Genomic DNA, 22,181 nt, shown 5'->3' with positions numbered 1-22,181 from the left:
TTGCATTTTATCACTCCTGTGCATGGCACATAGTAGACACTCAACAGGTAACCAGTGCATATGCGGATGAATTAGAAAAGCAGGATTCTGAAAAATTAATTAGATGGAAAACCCTGCTGTGTATTCTTGTTAAACTAATATTGTAAGACTTATTTGCTAGATTATTAACAGTCATATCAATTTGTGTACTTAGGGGATTTTAAGTCTAGAGTCTTGGGACACCACTTATAACCTAGCAGCATGATTACGTCGCGTTGGCTAGGGGTGGGAGCAGCAGAATGCCAACACAGCGGAGATCCAAGCTCTGGACTTAGGCTGATTAGCTTCCAGCCCAGCTCTGGTTAAGTTTCCTTATCTCTCTTCACCTCCATTTCTCATGTATAAAATAGGACTCATTGATAATGTCTATCTCATGAGGCAATCCATGTAGACACCTACCATAGAGGAAGTACTGAGTAAATGTTAGTCATTACTAATACGTATTATTAATCAGGAATACAAGTAGATAGAAAAGTGATTAGCCTTTCTCCAGATGGTCAGTTGCAATGGAGGAGTTGTCCATTCACTGAACCATACTTCTGCCCCAGCACTACTGCCCTAGCACTGTCCTCAGGAGGCCCCTCAGTAGCTGCAGTCATCACAGCTCTTGGAGAAGGGCCTCTATCCTGGGGCCATGTGCCTGTGAGGAGACCTCCACCACAGTAATGCCCTCAGCCTCATTCCCTACCTCCTACCTGATTGCTGAGATTCTCAATTGGGTAAAGTGATGCATTACAACAACATCCTGATTTTATGGGCACTGGAACTAGTTAGCTTACTTCTATCATGAAAGAACATTCTGCAAATGTGCCTTTGCTAACTGGTTGTAGTGGGCATCTGTGTCCTCTGTGGTACCCATCCCACTTGCTCTGGTTTTCATATGACCAGCATCCTCAATCAGTGTCATCCTCAATCAGTGTCAGAGGTGGGGCTCCACCCTCTGTCCTGCGCTTGATCTTAGCTGGTGCTCTCGCTGGGTCTCAGGCTCTGGTAGGCTCAGGAAGGGTTCTTCCTCTCTGTTGGCCTTGGAGGCTGTGGATGAGGCCATCACATACAGAGAGGAGCTGAACTGAGAGGCAGAGAGGAACCGAGTCTGATCAGGTCCTTTGAGGCCTTGAATTCAGCTGTATCTGATGTGATAGTTCAACTCTGAACTTCTTATTGATTGTAACTGATAGTTCAATTCTGAACTTCTTGTTGATTATAACTATAACTGCACCAATCCCCTGCCTCTGTTTTCCAGCTTGAGTTTCTTTTTGAAAGCTTATATGGTCCTGACCAACTGTTAGTTCCTTACTGGATATGGCATCCATTCTGTCCTCGGGGAGGGTGGTGTTTCTCCGGACTCTGTTTTTCCAAATGTGCAGTGTCTGCTGCTGCTGCTGCTATGTGAGGCTCATCCTCTCACCCTCCCTCTTGTTGGGTTCACTCCACTGTCATCTGTCCCAGCCATTACAGGCCCATCCCGTAGAGATGGATTTAAGGCTGCAAGCTCCTGTTGGCTTCCCCCTTTAATTAATCTGCCATAGGCTCAGGGATAGTGGGAGAAGAAATGGCCTGTTGCCAGTGGTGATCAGAGTAATTGGGAGATTTACTGGAAGGAACTTGACATTTCAAATGAGGGAGGCTTGGGAACAAATTCTTTAACAGTTTGCCACTGCACGTACTTCATGCTCTCACTTCAGGGTCTCGGTTTTCCTGGGCTTCAGAAAAGATGACTTGACAGTCAAGGAAATGGTTGATCATGGGTGAGAGGGTTCTGGGGACATTGTTTCAGCCTCAATTATGTAGGCCTTGGGCTGTCTCTTCTTGGTCAGCCTCATGTTCTTGCCCCCAGTGTGCACAAAGGCAAGGACATCTTTATTTGAGGCCAGCTTCTTGAGTCGTAAGGAAAGCTAGCTCATGACTGTGTGTGTTTGTGTCTGGTTCTAGAGGACTATTCAGCCTCAAGGGATGATGAATCAGATCCCATCACTCTGCTGCTTAGAACCCCATTGCACACTCTTTGATGGTGGCCTCAGGCTCTGTGTGATCTGGGGCTTCCCCATGCTCTGGCCCCATCTCTCTCCACCCTCCCCTTGCTGTCTCACCCCGTCATACTGGCCTTCAGGCTGATTCCTCCCTCAGGGCCTTTGTCCCTCCTCTGGGCTGCTCCTCCTTGTCTCTGCATGGCTGAGCCTGCCTTGGCCAACAGGTCTCTTTCAGATGCCACCTCCCCCCCCCCCCCCCCCCCCCCCCCGCTGTGCCTTCTCCTTCACTCTTTATTCCATCACTTCCTTTATTGTCATCACAGCACTTGTCAGCACCTCAGAGGCTCCTGGTTGTGGATTCCCTTCTTTGCTGTCTGTCCCACCCTGACAGTCCACAAGGGCAGGGGCCTTGCCTGTGTTCCTTGCTGTGTTCAGAGCGCCTTGCGTAAACTTAAACCCATTCATATTTATAATTCGATGAGTGGAAACCTAAGAGCAGCTGTAGTAGGACCTATCCGCCTGCATTCAGGTGCCTGAAGGTCCATGGTAGCTAGGAGAGCTCAGCAGTGCCACCCAGTGAAGTGCCATGATGTGCCCCTCATAACTACTGCTTTCTGCTGTGCCTTCGACCAGATTCTTCAGGTCCTTGTAACTACCCTTAGCACATGACTTGATTCCCCCATGGTTCCACTATTCTTTTGTGACAAGAATCATAAGATTCACTTTACCCCTGCTTAAACAAAACAGAAGTCTTGAAGTTCCCATATGCAGGGACGGCTTGATCCAGCGGCTCAAACAATACCAGTATATTTCTCCCCCATTACTCAGTGTCCTGCCTCCCTCCCTCCCTCCCTCCCTCCTTCCCTCTCCCTCTCTTCCCCCACTCCCTTATGTATTGGCTGTGTGTGCTGGTAAATGTTTAACATCTAGCCCTCCGGGAGGAAAGGGTGCTTGCAGGTTCCCATGGTGTGCATGCGCCCACTGTGCTAATTGCAGGCTCATGGCTGTGTCATGAGTGCAGAGTGGGAAGAGGTGTGTACACACACACACACACACACACACACACACACACACACAAGGTTCCTTGCACTGATGCCCAGGTCCGTGCCCCACTGTGTGTTGGCTCAGGCAGGTGATCTCATGCTGGCAAGAGGCTGCCAGCAGTTCTGGTTTAATCTTCTCAGCAACCTGGCAAGACAGGAGCTGCTCTTCCCACTAGTTTCCTTATAAACCATCTGCCCTCTCTCCCATGTAGAGCCCTGGTTCTTAATCTTGGCTTCACATTGAGTCATCTAGCTTCACATTGAGTCATTAAACATCCCAGTGCTTGGCCGTTGGAACCACAGCCTTGTAGGATATCATTTCCGAATTAATGGCCTTTAGGGTCAGCCAATATGTTGCAAATGTGCCAACATTCTCCAATTCTCCGCCAGCAGTAGCTGTCTCAAGTCAATCAAGGTTACTTTTTTTTTTCCTCTCTTCTTAAATTTAGATTTGGTCTTGGCTTGCTTCTCTAAATAGGTACCACCAATTAAGAGGACCGGGTAGGGAGGCAAGGAGTGCAGTGGAAGCTGTTCACCATCACTGTATGAGCTAATGCGGTGCGTTCCCTGGGCCCACCCACCATGGGATTCCATGGGATCCGAAGTGAGTGTTCACACATTTCGCCTCTTTACCTTCCACCAAAATGTGGCCTTTTCATCTCTGTCCAGCACCCTCTCCCTCCTCATCACGAGGCTCCATCGCAGTCACACTTGTCTCCCCACCCAACCACTTTCTGATCCTCTCTGCTCATCTGATTTCTTCTTCTGGAAATGCCACTCCCTTTAGCCTCATCAGCCCAGATGTTGCATCTATTGTGAGAGCCAGCTCTTCTCCTCACTTAATCTAATCACCCTAGACCTTTCAGTTTCCTAAGCTCCTGTTACTAATGATGAGTAGTAGCCAAGGTCTAGAATTCCACTGTTTGCTCTCACAAGGGAGTTTGCTGTCCTGTCTTGTGTATGTAGTCTGACCACACAGAGAGGATGAACTGTCTTAGTGTGTGTTGGTCAAGTATACAGCTGGTGTTTAATCAAAACTTGTTGCCAGATTCTATCCAAGACCTCTGAGGCATGATTTCAGAGTGATAGCAAGTTAATATAGATGGGAACAGCATTCTCTGAGAAGGAACAACATTTGGGGAAGTGATATGACAATACTAGATAGGAGGAAGAGGATGATAATTATTGTTACTCCCTCCTTCTACCAGAAGTGACCCACACACTCTGCTCATGATGCTTCAGTGAGGACTGGTCATATGGTCCCACCTAGAAGCAAAGGGGCATGGGGAGGGCTGTGTTGGCTGGAGCGCTGCTTTCCAGCAAGAATGTTAATGCCATGGTGGGCAGCCTGTTCATGCTGCTGTGCTGGGCACTCACTTCAATGCATGTGGTTTCTATCTTCTAAGCCAGTTGTGTGGCTCCTTAGAAAGGAACCTCATATCTACCCAGTACTCTTATTTTTGGATTTGTGCTCTAGGGTCTCAGAAGGAACACCCGGTAGTTTGTAAGGGTCTGCAGTAGAAAGAGTGTCCAAGGATGTGGCAAAGGTACGTCTGTCAAAAATAACCAATTTTATATCAGTCATTAACTGGGATGAAGAGACCATGTTGTCGCCAAAACCGGTTTGGCTCAGTGGATAGAGCATCGGTCTTCGGACTGAAGGTTCCCAGGCTCGAATCCGGTCAAGGGCATGTATAATACATTGGTTGCAGACACATCCCCAGTGGGGGGTATGCAGGAAGCAGCTGGTCCATGATTCTCTCTCATCAACATTTCTAGCTCTCTCTCTCTCTCCATTCCTCTCTGTAAAAAAATCAATAAAATATATTAAAAAAAAAGAGAGACCATGTTGTCCTTTTCCCTTTTCTGAAAGGCGTACACACATACAAACACCCCAATTCATACACACATACATACACACACGCATGTATATATATACACAAATATATGTATACACACATGTATATGTCTATCTATCTATTAATATCTATCTATCTATGTCTATCTATCATCTATCTATCTAGGGTTGATTGACTTTGAAGGAATTGGCTCAAGCTATTGTGGATGCTGGGAGCTCAAAAATCTGTGGAGTAGACTACAGACTGGAGTCCCAGGGAAGAGTTGATGTTGCGACTCAAGTATGGAGGAGACTTCCTTCTTCTGGGGACCTCAGTGTTTCTCTTAAGGCCTTCAGCCAATTGAATGAGGCCCACCCACATTATGGAGGGTAGTTTGCTTTACTCCAAGTGTACTGGTTTAAAAGTTACTCATATCTAAAAAGTACCTTCTTGGTGACATCTGGACTACTGAGTGACCAAACATCTGGGGTCTAAATATCTAGAAATGACCAGCCATATTGACACATGAAATTAACCATAGCAGTCATCCGCCTAGCCTAGAAGTCAAGCCAAAATCACCCCCTGATCTACATAGTACCTCAGAGGTGGTGTGTGACGGCTACCCAAGGGATGCCTGCCTGGGTGGGCGGACTCTGCCTGGGCCAGGTGACTTGACTGCCTACCATCTGCTCCTTGACCTGGTCTCAGGCAAAATCCATTCCCCTCTTCTCTTTGGGCAACTGAAATCTAATCATGTGCCAGAGCCACACGGGGGCAAGGACTGGGTCAGTGTGAGGGACTCGGAACTGGACATCAGATTGGGGACACACTTCCCAGTGGCAGTGTTGTATGTAGGCAAGTCATGCAGGTGACATTTTTTTCTTCTTCCATGAAGGCTCCTCCTTCCACAGTAAATGCGAGGAGGTGCCCGAGGAAGGGGCAGTAGAGCGTGGAGGCAAAGGCAGGCCCAGGTTTTCCAGTGGGTGAGCTGGTGGAATCTCAGCTCTGCATGCACTGCCTCCCAACTCTGGAATCAGTTTTTATCTCGGAGCTCCAAAAGTTTCATTTTGCTGACTTGATAGAATTATTTGAAGTTTCAAAGGGATGACAGGCAAACGTCATTTTGGATTGGCGGTGCATTTTGAAGGGTGTCTAGGCCGTGGAAGGTTAAAGCACATTAACCGAACACCTGTACATCAGTTTCTGAAAGTGAGTGAATAATTATGGTGGTAATTATAGAGTAAACCTCTTTGCAACTTGCAGTCTATTATCCTGGTGAAACAATATTTGTGTGATTAATTAGTTTCCTGATCTTTTAATATCTGAACAGGTTGCCTCAGTTCCTGGCTCTTATTACTGCTCAGGAAGGCAAAGTAACCCATGCTCTGTATTTAAAAAAAAATTATAATTTACTGGAAAGGTCCAGGGAGTAATGTACTCAACACCCATAATGTGCTCACCACTAAATTTAACAGATAATTTTCCATATTTCTTTCAGATTAATAAAAAGTATTAAAAGTTATAAGTGCAGTTGAGGGTATCCTTACTCCTTGCACCCACTGGTGTTTCCAGATTAACTCTGATTGGCCCAGCTTGGGTGGCATATCTCACTTTTGCTAATCCTGGGATCAGAAGGGGGTGTAAGCCAGGCTCATGTGGCTTCTTCCTGGCAGGGGGTGATTGGGAGCAGCCCCATGCAGTCACACTGGACTGGAAATGGGAGAGGGGCAGGCCTCCAGAAATGGGATGGGTTCTGACACGAGAAAAGAGGATGTTGGGAGCAAAAACGCAGGTGACCTTGCAGCCGGAGTAGCAAGGGAAACAGCGGTGGCTCCAGCACTTTTATATACGAGATGTTTGGTTGTTGTGTTAGATAGGGGGTTGGGGGGCCTTTTCTTGACACTGCCTCTCATAGCATGCCTTTGTTTTTATTGAATTTGTAAGTTTATTCAGGCTTGTGTATCAGGTGGACTAGGTTTGGCTGCATTAAAAAGAAAACCCAAACAGCAGAAACAAGGTGTTTCTCTTCTCTAACGCTAGCCCAGAGGTAAGTACTTTAGTCCAGGGCTAGTGTGATTTTGTGATCATTGAGACTCAGGCTGCTTTTCCCTTTTTTGCTCTAGCACCCTTAGTGCATGGCTTGTTATCCTCATGATTCCCTCATGGTACCCAAGTAGTGGCTGGTGTTCCATCCATCCCGTCTGCATTTCAGGGAGGTAGAGGGGGAAGTAGAAGTCCATTTCACAGGTGGATTCTATAAGGCTTTAACACTTTAAGGATAATGAGCTGACTTTTAAGGAGCTTTTCGGGACCTCCACTTCGTCCCCTAATGACTTCTACTTACATATAGCTCTTGGGGCCCTCAGCAAGGATGCTGGGAAATGTTGCTTAATTGGCACATAAGGAATTGGCTGTTGGATAGGTGGGCTGCAGTCTCTGCCCCGGGTGGCTTTGGGGAAGGTGAGGCTGATGGAAATTTTGTGGGAAGGATCCCCCAGCCACCCCTTAGTGCCATCACTACTGGCTCCAGGGTCTTAATTGCCAGAGAATCCACTCCGTGGCCCTAGAGGTGATCCTCTCTCTCTGGAGACCCTGACAAGGGATGATGTTCTATTCGCTCAACTCGATTCTGTCCCCACAGAATGCTTTCCTCTCCTAAATCACTGCAAACGCCATTGTCTGGAAATGCCAACTGTCAATCCACGATTTCTGTTCGTTTCCTTTTTATTGTTCTATTGTTCGGTAGGAAACAAAGACCCAGACAGAACAGGAGCACCTGGGCGCTTCCCATTCTTCTTGGGGCCTGGGCCAGACACGTATTTATTATCATCATCCTCACTTTAGAGCTGTCTCGGCTTTGTGCTGACTGTCGGGCGTTTGTCAGTCAGCGTCCTGTTTGGTGTTCAGCTTCCTTCCTTCCTGGGAGCAGACAGGTGGCCTGCTGTGTTAAATGCCACTTTAGTTCTGAAAATGGCTCAGTTTTAAGTTTTTAATTACAGCTTTCATAGGCGGCGGGTCGTTTTGCTTTGCTCAAGTGGGTAATGATGCTGGTTACCTCGGCTGACGGGGACTTGTCTAAGTTGTTTTCTTGGATTGAACTGAAAAGTAGACATCCTATACAGAGAGAAAGCCTGTCTCTTGGCCTGGGGTTAAGGCCTCACTTTCCTTCTTTGCTTTTTGGTAGAAACACACTGCCTCTCCCCCACTTTCTTCTGCTCACTCTGTCTGGAATCTCTGCTCGTCACACTCCTGTTCGCAGTTGCCACTGCCCCAGGAAGCTCTCTGTGGTTCCCACCATCATTTCCTAGGTGTCACTTACAGATCTATAGTGTTGTTTTTTTTTTGTTTGTTTTTTTTTAAATATTTCAGAGAGGCAGGGAGAGGGAGAGAGAGATAGAAACATCAATGATGAGAGAGAATCATTGATTGGTTGCCTCTTGCACGCCCCCTACTGGGGATTGAGCCTGCAATCTAGGCATGTGCCCTTGACCGGAATAGAACCTGGGTCCCTTCAGTCCCCAGGCCAATGCTCTATCCACTGAGCCAAACTGGCTAGAGCATGTTGCTGCTACTTTTGTATATGAAATGTTTATTTCCCCTGTAGTGACATATTTGATCAATATTGATCAGGATGTAAGCTCCATGAAAGTAGGGACTGACCTGGTTTTGATACTGTTGTGCACCCAGCTTCTGAAACTGATACCTGGCAGCCAGTAGGAGATTAGTAGATGGATGAGTCAATGAACAAATGAATTTGCTGAGTACTTTATAATAATAATAATTGATAATATGGATAATATGCCAGGCCCCGTGCTAGCTTCTTTGAATAGGCAACCTTCCTGTGAGGTCAGTATTATCATCATCCTCACTTTACAGTTGGGGGAATTGGAGCTTAGAAAGGTCAGTGAGAATGTGTAGTGGGGCCAAATGGTCTAGATTGCAGTCCCTGCCATCCACTGTGTGAGTGTCAGGTTGCTGTGGCTGTCATTGTCCAAGGCACACATGGTGAGTGGTGGGCTGGTGGATGGTGGATGCCCTGATGCAGAGGTGAGTGACACACAGTATCTACATCATAGAGCTTACAGACTGCATGTCGATAGGGACTGAAACCTGTGCTCCTGGAATGGGTGAGCAGAATAGGTGAGGATGTGGACTTGAGCCATGCAATCAATGTGCTGCAGGGTGCCCTTGACCTGGGCTGGGAGAAGAGGGACGGGCATTATAGGTACATACTGTACCTCACACTTCTCACCTTGACAGCCTTCCCCTTTACCTTCCTATTTCTCCCTTTTCTTTCCTCATAACCTCATCATTCAGGGTCCCAGTTCCTCCAAAAGAAGCCTCTCCTTCCTCCAGGTGGAGCCAGTTTGGCCAAACTCAACTCTACCTTTGATTACTCTTGCCGTCATTTGCATCTGGTTTGTCTCATTGTAATGCCATTAGCAGAGTGCAGGGGTCCCCTTGCTGGGCAACCCCCTTGAGGCCTTCTCCTGTGGTCTCGCCTTCTTTCTGAGTAAATGAAGGCTTGGAATTGACAATAACCAAACACACCCAGGGGCCAAAAGCAGTCTGCCTTGAAATTATTTTTCAGCATCTTCATTGTTGGGAAACAATTTGTGTTTACATTCCTTGTTAAAAAATGAAACCATATTCATTCTAGAGAATTAAAGATAGAGACAAACAGAAAAAGGGGGAAATATCATTTACACACCCTCCAGCATTATTAGAATTTAGCACTATATTCCCCAAATCAGTATAGATCTTTGCTCTGTGAACTCTGTTGGGATGAACACCCCCAGCCTGAAGGGCTTGGAGACCTCTTACCAGTCACTTGATACATACACTGCATGAGCTAAGAAGAAAGCTGATGGCATAAAAAAACCCACAAAAAATTGTTAAGATTTTTAATAAGAAAATCAGGTACAATGTGAATGTAAATTATGTCAAGTGCCTGCTGGCAACATGAGCCAAGATGACAGAAAGCGGGGTTTGATGGGATGTAAGGTAGCTGTTGCCTTTTGCCTCCTTCCTCACTTCTTTTCCAGAGGAGAAGGGTCAGCATTCGTGAAGGCAGCCTGTACTGGGAAGTGTTAGAGCATGAAGCTGTAAACTATGGTTTGGCTCTGTTCTTTGTCGTAAGTGTGACCTTGGGCAGGTTACCTAGTCTTTTTCTTTTCTCCCTTTTGGTATGTTTCATCTTGGATAGTTCTATTGCCAAGTCTTCAAGTTCACTAATCTTTTCTTCTGCAGTTTGCTTGTGACAGCTTTATGCAGCCACATCTAGTTGCAGGGGATTCTGGGGAGCACAGTCTTGGTTTTCAACCCAGACAACCATATGCCCAGCCAAAATCTGGCATTTTTCTTGTTAAGGAAGAAAGAATGGCTACTAGAGGACACTAGCTGTTTCTGCCACACTTCTCAATTAGCAGCTACTCTGCTTTTATTGAACAAGTGGGAGATGATGGTGCTGGCTTTGCTAGCAATGTTGGTAATAGAGTTCACTGGAGAAATGGGGAGAAGTAAAATGTGAACATTGGTGTCAATTCAACACGTTGAAGTTCTCTCCCTGTTTGGGTGATACAGTCATCCTTTTATTTTCAAGAGGTAAGGTAATCAGTTTTTTGTATGTCCCAAGCTTAATTTTCCATGTGAATCTGGGGTGGCCTTGCAGCATAAAGGATTGGATTTAACATGGGCCTGTATTCTGTTGATCAGCTACTGGTCAGTGCCCAGAGCATTTGATTAAACTAGATTCAGTCCCACGTCTACATCTCTGCTTTCCACTTCTCTGTCATGTTGTCTTGGGATGGCATGGACTCAGCCAGTCCACATGTAATGTGTGGACAGTAATGGAATGGCATGAACTCCACTAGTCTGTGTGTAAGGTGTGGGCAAGTAACTCGATGGTATGGACTCAGCCAGTCTCTGTGTAAGGTGTGGACAGTAACCAGATGGTGTGAACTCCACCAATCCATGTGTAAGATCCACACGGACAGTAACTAATTACCTGGTTCAATTAACAGTGGAGCCCAGGCTTACAAGCTTAAGCTTTAAGCTACTCTTTATATGTCATTTGGTCTCCCAGAGGAGAATACAAATTTTCTTGGTTTTTCATGACTTATTACTTTTCCTACTTTGGACCATTTTCTAGGTGTAAAATTTTCTTTTAAAAAATTTTTTATCTTTATTGTTGAAAGATTACACATATTTCTCCCCCCCCTCCCCCCTTACACACACACCAACCCTCTTTACCTCCTTGACCACCCCTCCTCAGGCCTTCACCACACTATTGTCTGTGTCCACGGGCTATGCATATATGCATAAAGTTACTCAGTTAATTCCCTTCCCCCCAGCCCCCACCTTTCTTCTGAGATTTGTCAGTCTTTTCCATGCTTCTATGTCTCTGGTTCTATTTTGTTCATTAGATTCCACATATGAATGAGTTACTTATCTTTAGCTGACTGGCTTATTTTTCTTAACATAATACTCTCTAGGTCCTTTCATACTGTCTCAAAGGGTAAGAGATCCTTCATTTTTTTTTAAAACAACACACACACACACACACACACACACACACACACACTCACACACACTGATTTCAGAGAAGAAGAGGGAGAAAGAGATAGAAACATCAATGATGAGAGAGAATCATTGATTTGGCTGCCTCCTACAATGCTCCCCACTGGAGATTGAGCCTGCAACCCAGGCATGTGCCCTTGACTGGAATCAAACCTGGGACTCTTCAGTTCACAGGCCAATGCTCTATCCACTAAGCTAAACCAGCTAGGGAAAGATTCTTCTTTTTTATAGTTGCATAGTATTCCATATATAGTTCTTTGTATGATAATTGGAATCCAATTAAATATAAATTATATAAAGTCTCTTCTGTTATTTGCATGGGCAGGAAAAAAAGGTTAAATAACTGGTTGGTATGGCTCAGTGGTTGAGCATCAACCCATGAACCAAGAGGTCACTGGTTTGATTCCCTGTCAGGGCATATGCCCAGGTTGCAGGCTTGAATCCCTAGTAGGGGGCATGCATGAGGCAGCTGCTGGATGATGTTTTTCTCTCATTGATGTTTCTATCTATCCCTCTCTTTCTCTAAAAGTCAATAAAAACATATTTAGAAAAAAGGTTAAATATATGAGAAAATTGATGTTAGTGAAAGCAATCACTAGTTAGCTTCTATTTTATGTATTTTCTATTTAATATTTTATTGGAATTTTAAAATAGTTATATCTATTCTTTATAACAAGCCCGGCCATACAGAGATGTATAAAGAAGTTAATTTACCTCCATTGCTACCCATTTTAGACAACCAGAGTTAATTGATATATGTAAACTTATGCAGATCTATATTTTATATACATATGTTTCCTTTCTTGTTCTACCTAATTCTCTCCCCACCCCCCAAAATGGAATTGCAGTTTCTATCAGAGTTGGCAAACTATAGCTCATGGGTGTGTCATCTGTGTTTGTAAATAAAGTTTTATTGGAACACAGTCATACCTATGGATGTATTGTCTATATGTGCTTTCTTGATACGAACAAAGAGTTGAGTACTAGTTCAATAGAGAACATGTAGCCTGAAAACTGAAAATAGATACCATCTAGCTCTTTAAAGAAAAACTTTGCTGGCCCCTGATCTATTTTGCCTTTTTCCAGTAATAGTGTATCACTTAATAGTCATGAATCTTCCTCCAGATCAATAGATACAGATCTAAATCAGTCTTTTTATTGTTATTTCATTTTTTTAATTTTTAAAAATTAGTCTTTATAATATCAGCATACTAGAGTCCATCATGGCTATGCTCTCATTAAAAAACCATTCTCCTATAGATCCCCTTTTGTTTGTTTCTACAATAGGTTTTTGCCACTATGAACAGCATTGCAATAAGCCCCGTATACCTGTGTCCTTATGTCCCGGGAGCTCCATTTTGGTGGGGAAAACGTTTGAAAGAATCATCATCACTGAGTGAAAGCATGGGCTCTGTGCCCATTTGTTGCCTTTTGGTTTGAAAACAACATGTCATATCATCAAATGTCCTCTCTGATCTGATGTATTTTCTTGTGGTCTGATGACACCTTTTATAAAAGTGGTTTTCAGTCCTTTTTGCCTGTGGCTCACAGTAGAAAATAAGCTTTTAAGCTCACACATTTGTGTATGTATCTAACTGGAACACAGTCTTCCTGGAATAACACTTAACCTTTATGACATGTAAACATTCTCAGGCTTTATATCTTGTTCCATTTTATCAAACATCTGTTGTGACTCACTGAGTTATTTTTGCCACCTTACGAAAAGGATACAACCTGTAGTTTGAAAAAAACACATCATTTTGTAGCAAGGGGTATTCTTCTGGAATCATGCGGTTTAGTTAGGAAGTTGGATCTTTTGTCTTTTGGTCAAGACCATTCCTCCCCTATTTAAGGTCTAAACATTATTTCTCTTTCTGAAGAATCTTTAATGCACAATGTTTTACAGTTTGCAAGCTGGGACACAGACCCGTTTCCTTTAACATTAGGAGTGGTATTTTGGTCATCGTGTTTTCCTGAAGAGAGTGCCCTTGGGGTTTTGCCAGGATGGACACATCTCACAGGTGTGTTTTCTCAGGTCTAGCCAATCGCTCATACACACATCCTGACTAGTGCAGGTATGGCTGGATGCAGGTGTGCGAACAGTTTATCAGGACGATGTGTCTCTCTCACTCTTGGTTCTGCTTCTAGAGTAGGTTTGTTTTATTATACTTTTCAGACAGGTTTACTCCGTCAGAGGGAGGAAGAGGGGAGAGACAAGCCTGGGAGACAGGCAGGGGTCAGATCAAGGAGCATCCATGGGACTTGCTAAGAGGCATGGGTTTATCCTTAGGCCTGGGGGGACCTGCCGAGAAACTTGGAGTGGGAAGTGATATGAGCCGATTTGCATGTTCCATCCCCTCACAAAAGATCTTCCCCTGTGTTGTGTTGTTTCTTGCACGTCAGAAGCTCCGCTCTGCCTTTAGAGGGATGGTTACTGTTCCATACCTAAAATATTTTTCTTTTCTTTTTTTTTTCTGAAATTTCTGACATTGTTTGAATTTAATGATTCATATTACGAATTATTCATGAAAATGATCTTTTAAGCTTCTTATAATAGCTGAAATTATCCTTCATTAGATACTGACAGTTCCTGTGATGGGTGTAATTATAAAAAACATTCTTAGGCTAGCTATATTCTGCAGTGTTAAAATTACGCAAATGAGCAAGGGATAAGAATAGAAGCTGAGTAGGATGGTCAGATTTTATGGGAAAAGGAGGGTAGCAGCATTGAAGATTTTCTAAAAATGAATAAATATGTGCTGTACACATTACATTTTTATTACAGTCTGCCTCGATGCTCACTCTCTCTTCATTGGCAAGTTGGCAAGGGAGCGAATTAATTTTAGCGCCCTGAATTGTTTGTAGCTCCTGCCCATATATGACTCTCATAAAAGGGATTTTTTTTCCCCTCTCCTCCTCCATTCCACTCAGCATTTTTCTGCCAGGAATGCTGTAGTAATTCCTAATAGTTCTGAGAATGGCAAGCTCATCACTAACACAGAGAAGGGCGATGGGAGGGCAGCAAGCTGTGGCCCCGTGGCAGGGCCGGTGTCTGGGTGACTGGGCCTCAGAAATCAGGGCCTCATCGCGTTCATGTCCAAAGGATGGACGTGAGGGATGTTCATGGCTTACAGAGGCCACATTTGCTAAGGTTAACCTCAGCAACATCATGGGGTAACACGGGTGAGAAGACTTGAGCAGCATCTGTTATAAAGCCACAGAGTCCTGGGTCCCCCACTTGGCCTGGCCCTGCCTGCTTCTCTAGGACCTCTATTAGTGGATGCCTCATTTCTACTGTTCACTCTGGGGGTCCTGTCCTTCCTTGGGGGCTCTAAGAAACCCTGAGAGAGAGGGTTGGTTAATGGAGCCATCACTGACCACAGAACTTACAAGCAAAGCCGATGGAGCGGACTCTCCCATCTCCCTGTCTGAGCTGAACCACGCAGCAGCATGTTCGGTGGACGGGGCGATAAAACAGCTAACGTTCATGGAGTGCTCACAGACTGTGCCAGGCACTATTTGAAGAACTGTCCACTTACTCATTCAATCCTCACGTCAATCTTATGTGGGAGGTGCTCCTATGAGCTCCCTCTGCCAATGAGGAAACCTTATCAGAGCTGACCATTCGTCCAAGATCCTATAGCATGTTAGGGAGGGGGGCTGCTGGTAAGTGTCCATTGATTGGTGGCCGCAGTGCTGGGAGAAAGGCCTGCTCTCCATCTGAGAGACTCTCAGTCAAGTGTGCATTTATTTGTGCAAACGTCTCTCCTTTCCCTGATACCTGTTTTGATCTTGCCCTCTTTCCCATCTAAGTTTCTGGGCACCACCTACTTCAATGCCCCAGTTTGGTGTGGACCCACCACTCTTTGCCTAGCATGTCACTGTAGCAGGTGATGGCTTGGTTTTTTCCTAACTTGGTATCCAGGCGGCCCTCTTGGTGTTTGGCTTTCTTCCAAAATGTGCACAAACCTCATTATGCCTTCAAATGACAAGAAGTAGATGTTGACCTTTTATTATATCTTAGAGCCAGAGGTTGGCAAACATTTTCTGTAGAAGTCCAATAGTAAATATTTTAGATCTTGAAGAGGGTCTCTGTCTTCTCATCTTTATTTCCTCCTCTTCCTCTGCTCTCTGCTTTCCCTTCACCATCACCATCACCACCATCACCTCTTCTTCCCAAAATACGCTGATTACAGTAAAATAAGGTTCCACTCACAGGGTATAGTTTGCCAATGCATTGCAGATATTTTTTGGTCTTAAACTCATCTTAAAACATGTAACTGCCCTTCCTGTGGGCTTGATTTTCAGTTCAGGTTGTCCTTCCCGCAGCAATGATGTCTGCTTACTTGGCTCTGGACGTGCGTAAATTTTGCAGTCGGTGTCTGGGTCAGCCCAGGTGCAGAATGCGGGGCAGAGGTAGCATGAAAGGTTACAGATCACTTTCTGAGTGTTTTGAATATCTGGAAAGCTGACATAGGGATCTGACCAGATTTCAGCAAAAAGTTGTCTTTTTCCTAGTTGTAAACTCAGTAAGCTGTCCTCGATCTATTAAAAAAAAAAAAAAAAAAGCATTAACTTTGGCACCCGCATTGTAGTTCCAGTGTCCTACAATAAGACACTGGAGTTAACGAAAAGGTCCCCTGGCTTTTAACTAACCCGTTAGACAGATGAAGCAATTGAGTTCAATATTTTACACTTGGAATCCAGCTGGCATCCAGCCCCCATCCCTTGGCATTCTAGCAAGAGGCAGATTCACCAAGATATGGAATCCCTTGCATACAAATGACTTCTTTGCTGTCCCACTCATTCCTAATAATTAATCCTGGTGATGATTAATCTTTTAGCTCTCACGTTATCTAAAGAACAGTCATGTTCAACATTCTGTGACCTGAAAAGCGCTGTATGTGTTTAATGTTAATAGGCAGTCACTCGGAAAGGTGCAGAATAAATTGAATTAATATTGTCTGGGAGTCTGGGATGCTGTAACCAGCAGAGGCCCACAAGTGAGGTGTGTGCTGGGGGGAGCATGAATCACTACTCGGCAACAGGAGGGTTCTCATGATTTTTTAATGGACCCCTGAAAATGAATGTGCACTATTAAGGTAAGCTCTTTAAAAATTAAGGCTTTGGTAATTCTGTGAGTTTAAAAGTGAGAGAGAGCGCGCGCGAGAGCGTGAAAAGAATTTGTAGCCTATGACTTCTAGGAGGCAGGCAGTTCTTGGGGTGACTGGGCCTGAATGCAGCCACTGCATGGGTCCCTGCTGACTTTAGAAAGGGGACCTTGGTGTCCAGTGATGCTGAATGCCTTGCACTGAGCCCTCAGGCTTTAGGCACATATATTTGACACGGAGCCCACTGTCCAGGTGATTCCATCTGCAGGCAGCCGGTCTGGCTGGGATCCTTGATTCCAAGCTGATTGGATCTGTCTTTTGGAGGGAAATTTGAATTTGGCTGCTGCTCATGTTTAGTTGGGATCATAGATCAGGACTGGGGTGAAGAACAAAAACAGGATGCAAACTCCCCTTTGGGGCTTTTGTAAGAGCCAGCATTGCTGTCATGATGCAGCTCAGTGGGGGCCCAGCAGGGGGCGCAGTGCCACTCTTCTGGGGACCTCACAGCAGCAACTCTTTCCTTACCTTATTTCCCATCATTCCTCAGAGCTTAACCCTGTCTTTAGTTCAGTCAGGATGAGGTTGAAACTCCACAGATGTACAACGCATACATGTGATGTTGGTCATATTCTACGGTGATGCTTTTTTATGGTCAGCCACCTGGGATTTTTGGAGTTCTTTTTATAGCAGTTGGTGCCTGAAAGTCACCCCCTCCAACCACCCCCAACCCCAGCACAGTTCATGAACATTTGCTGAGTATCTGTCTGTGTCAAGCCCGGGAGTGATGCCCATCCTGTGCAAATCTTTGGGGGGAAAAGAGTAAGTCCTCTAGATCCTTGCTGTCCACAGTGAGGTCTCTGGACCAGAGCATTGGTCTCAACCCTGGGAAAGTGTCAGCAGTGCAGACGCTCAGGCCAGCCCCACTCTTCCAGATTCTGCACTTTAACTCAAGGTCTCTGGGTGAGTTGCACAGATGATAGTGAGAGAAAGCATTGCTCGAAGTTCCTATAGACTAAGGACAGAGATTGACACACACTGCTGCTGTTCCTCTCCTGTTGCTGTGGCAGGCATCACTAATCAAACTGGATTCTTTCCTCCAGTGAGCCCTGTCTACACTTCATAATACATCTCAAACAGTGTTCTGGGTAATTGCTTAGAGCAGACACTTGAGATCAAGTTCAAGCACTTGACCGCACCTCCACCACAGCCCAAGATTCTTCCTACAGCAACATCCTGGTCTCCCTGCTTCCATTCTTGCCCCTGCTCTTCCCCATTCTCCACAACATAGCCATCTTTTATTTTATTTTATTGTTATTTTTAATTTTTGTTAATCCTGAGAATATGTGTTCCATGATTTTTCTTTCTTTTTTTTAGAGAGAGAATGGAGGGGAGAGGGAGGAAGGGAGTGAGGGAAGGAAATAGAGAGAGAAAGAAAGAAAGAGAGAGAGAGAGATGAGAGAGACACATTGGTTGGTTTCCTTCTGTACATGCCTTGACCAGAGCTGGGGATCAAACCTGCAGCCCAGATACCTGTCCTTGACTGGAAATTGAACACACCTACCTTTGTCTGCGGGCAGAAGCTCTAAACACTGAACAACCAGGCCAGGACCAGAGCCATCTTTTAAAAATACAGTTGTCCTTCCATATCCACAGTTTCTGCTGTGTACATCTGTCCATTCCCAGGCTCAACCAACCCCATAAAATATTTGGAAAAAAACAAACAAACCCCAAACAGACACACCAGTCTTATGTTGTTGACATGTACTAAGCAGTTAGGCCTTCCATAGTTCTTTGCCAAACATGCAGACTTTCTTTATCTTGTCGTTATCTACACTAATAAAAGAGAAAGATGTAAATTGACTGTACCTTCGTGATGACACCACCAAGCCAATCAGGAGTGAGTATGCAAATTAACACAACAAAAATGGCAGGTTAATTTGCATACACAGGTGCTGAGTGGCCAGCGGTGGGATGCAGGTGTTCCACTCTGCTCCGGGTCTCTGGGCAGCATGGGAAGGTGGAAAGGCGGCTCTGGGGCAGATTGAAGGTAATGTTGGCAGCCAGGGGAAGGAAGGCCCATTCTTGCATGAATCCTAGTGCATCGGGCCTCTAGTTCTGTAAATAATACAATATAACAATAGTTTATGTAGCAATTACATTATATTAGGTATTATCAGTAATCTATTGTAGATAGGATTTAAACTATAAGAGAGGATGTGTATAGAAATACTACACCATTTTACAAAAGGTACTTGAGCATCTTAGATTTTGGTATTAGCAGGGGGTCTTGGAACCAGTCCTTTGTGGGGTACAGAGGGATGATTCTACAAAACTTCCCTGCTTAAAACTCTTCAGTGTCTTCCCGTTGCAATGAAAATAAAATCTGAATTCCTTCCCATGACTTGTATAACATGTTTGAGTTGTTCCTGCTCACCTTCCACCTGTTTTGTGCCTCCCTTACCTCCTTGCCTCCTTACCAGCTATTCTCTGGCCTCTGGCCTCTTTAAAATTCCTGGAGCAGGCCAAGCTCTTCCCTCCTCAGAGCCAGGACAGACCAAACTCACAGTCTCCCTAAGTCTCTTCACTGTGCCATGAGAAAGCTGAGGAGCAAGAGGTCTGATCTGCCTGAGACGACATGGTCACTCAGAGCCAGAGCCAGTTCATTGCAAAGCCAGTGATAATCACATACATTACCAACCCCAGTGGACTACACCAGGGAGGCTCCAGTGAGTCCTGAGTCTTTCTGAATCTTCCTATGTTTAGAGTGCTCCGGGGGGGAGAGGGGGAGAGCACAGAGAGGGGACAGTACTAGCTTATACTCCTCCTTTCTTAGGACTGGCTTTGGGCCCATCACTTCTCTGGAGAGGCTCTCTCTGGCTGTCTTGCCCAAGCAGCCTCCTGTCTTCTCTGTCTCAGCATTCCAGTTAGGTTCCCCAGAGCACTTCACCTAATTTGCGATTATTTGTTGTTTGGCTTGTCTTCAGTCTCTCTGCTAATGCCTAAACTCCATGGTTGCAGGAATCCTATTTGTGTGCTATTGGCCGCACACCCAAAGAACCAGCACAGTGCCTGGCACATTGTAGATAATTTGGAGATGTGCATGAATGAATTATGGAATGGAGGACAGTTTGCAGGCTCTTGTTCTAAGATGTCTAAATTAAGAACCAAAACATTTTAAAAGTTAGATAGCTTTCGTTGTCCAAACTTGTTCACAAAGTGCTCCAAAAGATGGCTTTGAAGCTGCTCTTTAGACTCAGGAAGTGGTTCTTTGAAACATTGTCTTTGGCTTCCTTTTTGGGCAAAAAGTCAAACAATGATTTACCAGTTGCAAAAAATAGTTTTTATTTTTCAAATAAGCAATCACATTTTCTTCATTAGAAATCCATCTGCTCAGCCCTCTGCAGTACCAAGGAAGATTCCTTTGTAAACACAGCAGCAAGATTGCATAACTCAGACCAGCCCTCTTTCTGTAGTGATGTACCCCTTTTTCCGGCACTGGCCTGTTCTGTTACCGGTCCCTAATCTTTGCCCAGGTGCTGGGAGGGCCCGTTCCACATGAGTGGAAATGTCAGTATGCTTCAGCCGAATAAATTTGAAGATCTAAATAACTTTTTAAAAAAAAATATATTTTATTGATTTTTTTTGCCCCCCTCCCTCCCTTCCATACATACCCTCCCTCCCCAGAGTTTTATGTCCATTGGTTGTACTTATATGCATGTACACAAGTCTTTCGGTTGATCTATTATCTCCCCCAGAGACGATCTAAATAACTTTATTACAAGATTCATGAATTGGGCAGCATCCTATCTAGCAACTAGAAGGCACTCCTAGGATTCGTATAAAACAGAAAGATTTTATAGGAAGAAGGATGGGCAAGAGAGCTATTAGTGAAAGAAAAGGAAGGGTTATTTTGGGGCCTGAATTCCCTCCCATCCTCTTTCCTATCCTTCCTCACATAAAGATATGTCTTTCATTGATTTTAGAGAGAGAGAGAGGAAGGAAGAGAGAGAGAGAGAGAGTGAGAGAGAGAGAAACATGGATAGGTTGCCTTCCATATGCATCCTGACCTTCTGCTATTTCTCTCTTGCTACTTTTCTTGGAACCTGCAACCCAGGCATGTGCCCTGACCGGAATAAACTTGCAACCCTTCAGTGCACCGAATGACGCTCCAACCAGCTGAGCTTCTGACAGCTTTTCTTTGTGGAAAGAGAGAGAGAAACACCGGGAGTGGCTGTTCCTGAGTTCATGACCTGTAACCTTTGTGTTTGGTCTTTTTCATTAAGCTGATATTTTCAAGATTCATCCATACTGTAGCATGTATCAGCACTCCATTCCTTTTTAAGACTGAGTAATATTCCATTGTATGCACAGACCACATTGTATTTATCCATCAGTTGATGGACATTTGGGCTGTTTTCACTTTTTGGCTATTGATAACATTGTTACAAATGCTCATGTACAAGTTGTGTGGACACATTTTGCATTTCTCTTGGGTGGATACTTAGTCTACACTGTGGCCCAAAACCACACCTCCCAGCAGCAGTGATTCCACAGCCCGCCACGTTGTTACTCTGCCCTGTTGTGACAGGCACCCTAGTAGATGTGAAGGACACCTCACTGTGGTTTTAATTTGCATTTCCCTGATGACCATTTTGCATGTGCTTACTAGCCATTAGTATATCTTCTTTAAATACTCTGCCCATTGTAATTCCATTGTCTTTTTTATTGCTGAGTTGTGAGAGTTACTTGTGTATTCTGGACATTAGGTCCTATCACATATATGATGTGTGGATGTTTTCTCCACTCTGGGTTCTTTTTCCATTTTTTTTTTCTTTTTTCCACTTCTTTAAAAAAATATTTTTTATTGATTTCGGAGAGGAAGTGAGTGGAAGAGAGAGAAACATCAATGATGGAAATCATTGGCTGCCTCCTACGATGCCCCACAGTGGGGATAGAGCCTGCAACCTGGACATGTGCCCTGACTGGGAATCGAACTATGACCCCCTGGTTCACAGGTTGGTGCTCAACCACTGAGCTACGCTGGCTGGGCTTTTTGCACTTTCTTGATGGTGCCCTTGAAACATACGTGGTTTTAATTTTGATGAAATTCAATTCAGCTATATTTTTCTTCTGTCACTTGTATTTTTGGTGTCTTACCTGATTTGTTTTTAAATTAATGCTTTTGTCAAATTTATGCCACAAAAGGATTTGATATTTAGAGATTGAACACCCTTTGCTCCAGCCTAATGATTTTGGGTGTCTTTTGGATAAAGAGCTATCTATTCCTTCACTGGACTCAGCACTGTGCTGTACTGAGATAGCCCTTTATTGAAATCACTTAGGGGATGGCCTCCCTACTGAGCATCATAGTAGGTGCTCAGAAAATATCTGCTGAGTGGATGATTTTTAAAAAATCGTTTTTATTGATTTTTAGAGAGAGAAAGGGAGAGGAAAAAGAGATAGAGACACCTATGAGAGAGAAACATCACTGGTCAGCTGCCTCCTTCACAGCCCCTACTGGGGATTGAGCCGTAGCCCTGGCATGCGCCCTGACCAAGAATCTGCGCCCTCTTGGTACCTGGGTGGACGTTCAACCACTGA

General features: G+C 44.6%; 1 protein-coding gene across 7 annotated transcripts in view; it reads left to right on the top strand.

The window, feature by feature from the left end:
- SNX29 (sorting nexin 29) overlaps positions 1-22,181 on the top strand; it is a 413,174-nt gene that overhangs the window by 174,724 nt on the left and 216,269 nt on the right. The gene's annotated exons all lie outside the window — the stretch shown is intronic.

This window comes from Pipistrellus kuhlii, unplaced genomic scaffold (assembly GCF_014108245.1).
Source record: "Pipistrellus kuhlii isolate mPipKuh1 unplaced genomic scaffold, mPipKuh1.p scaffold_m20_p_4, whole genome shotgun sequence".
Lineage (NCBI taxonomy): Eukaryota > Metazoa > Chordata > Mammalia > Chiroptera > Vespertilionidae > Pipistrellus > Pipistrellus kuhlii.
Note: the sequence above shows the minus strand (reverse complement) of the source record. Positions and strands in the feature narration are given on the sequence as shown.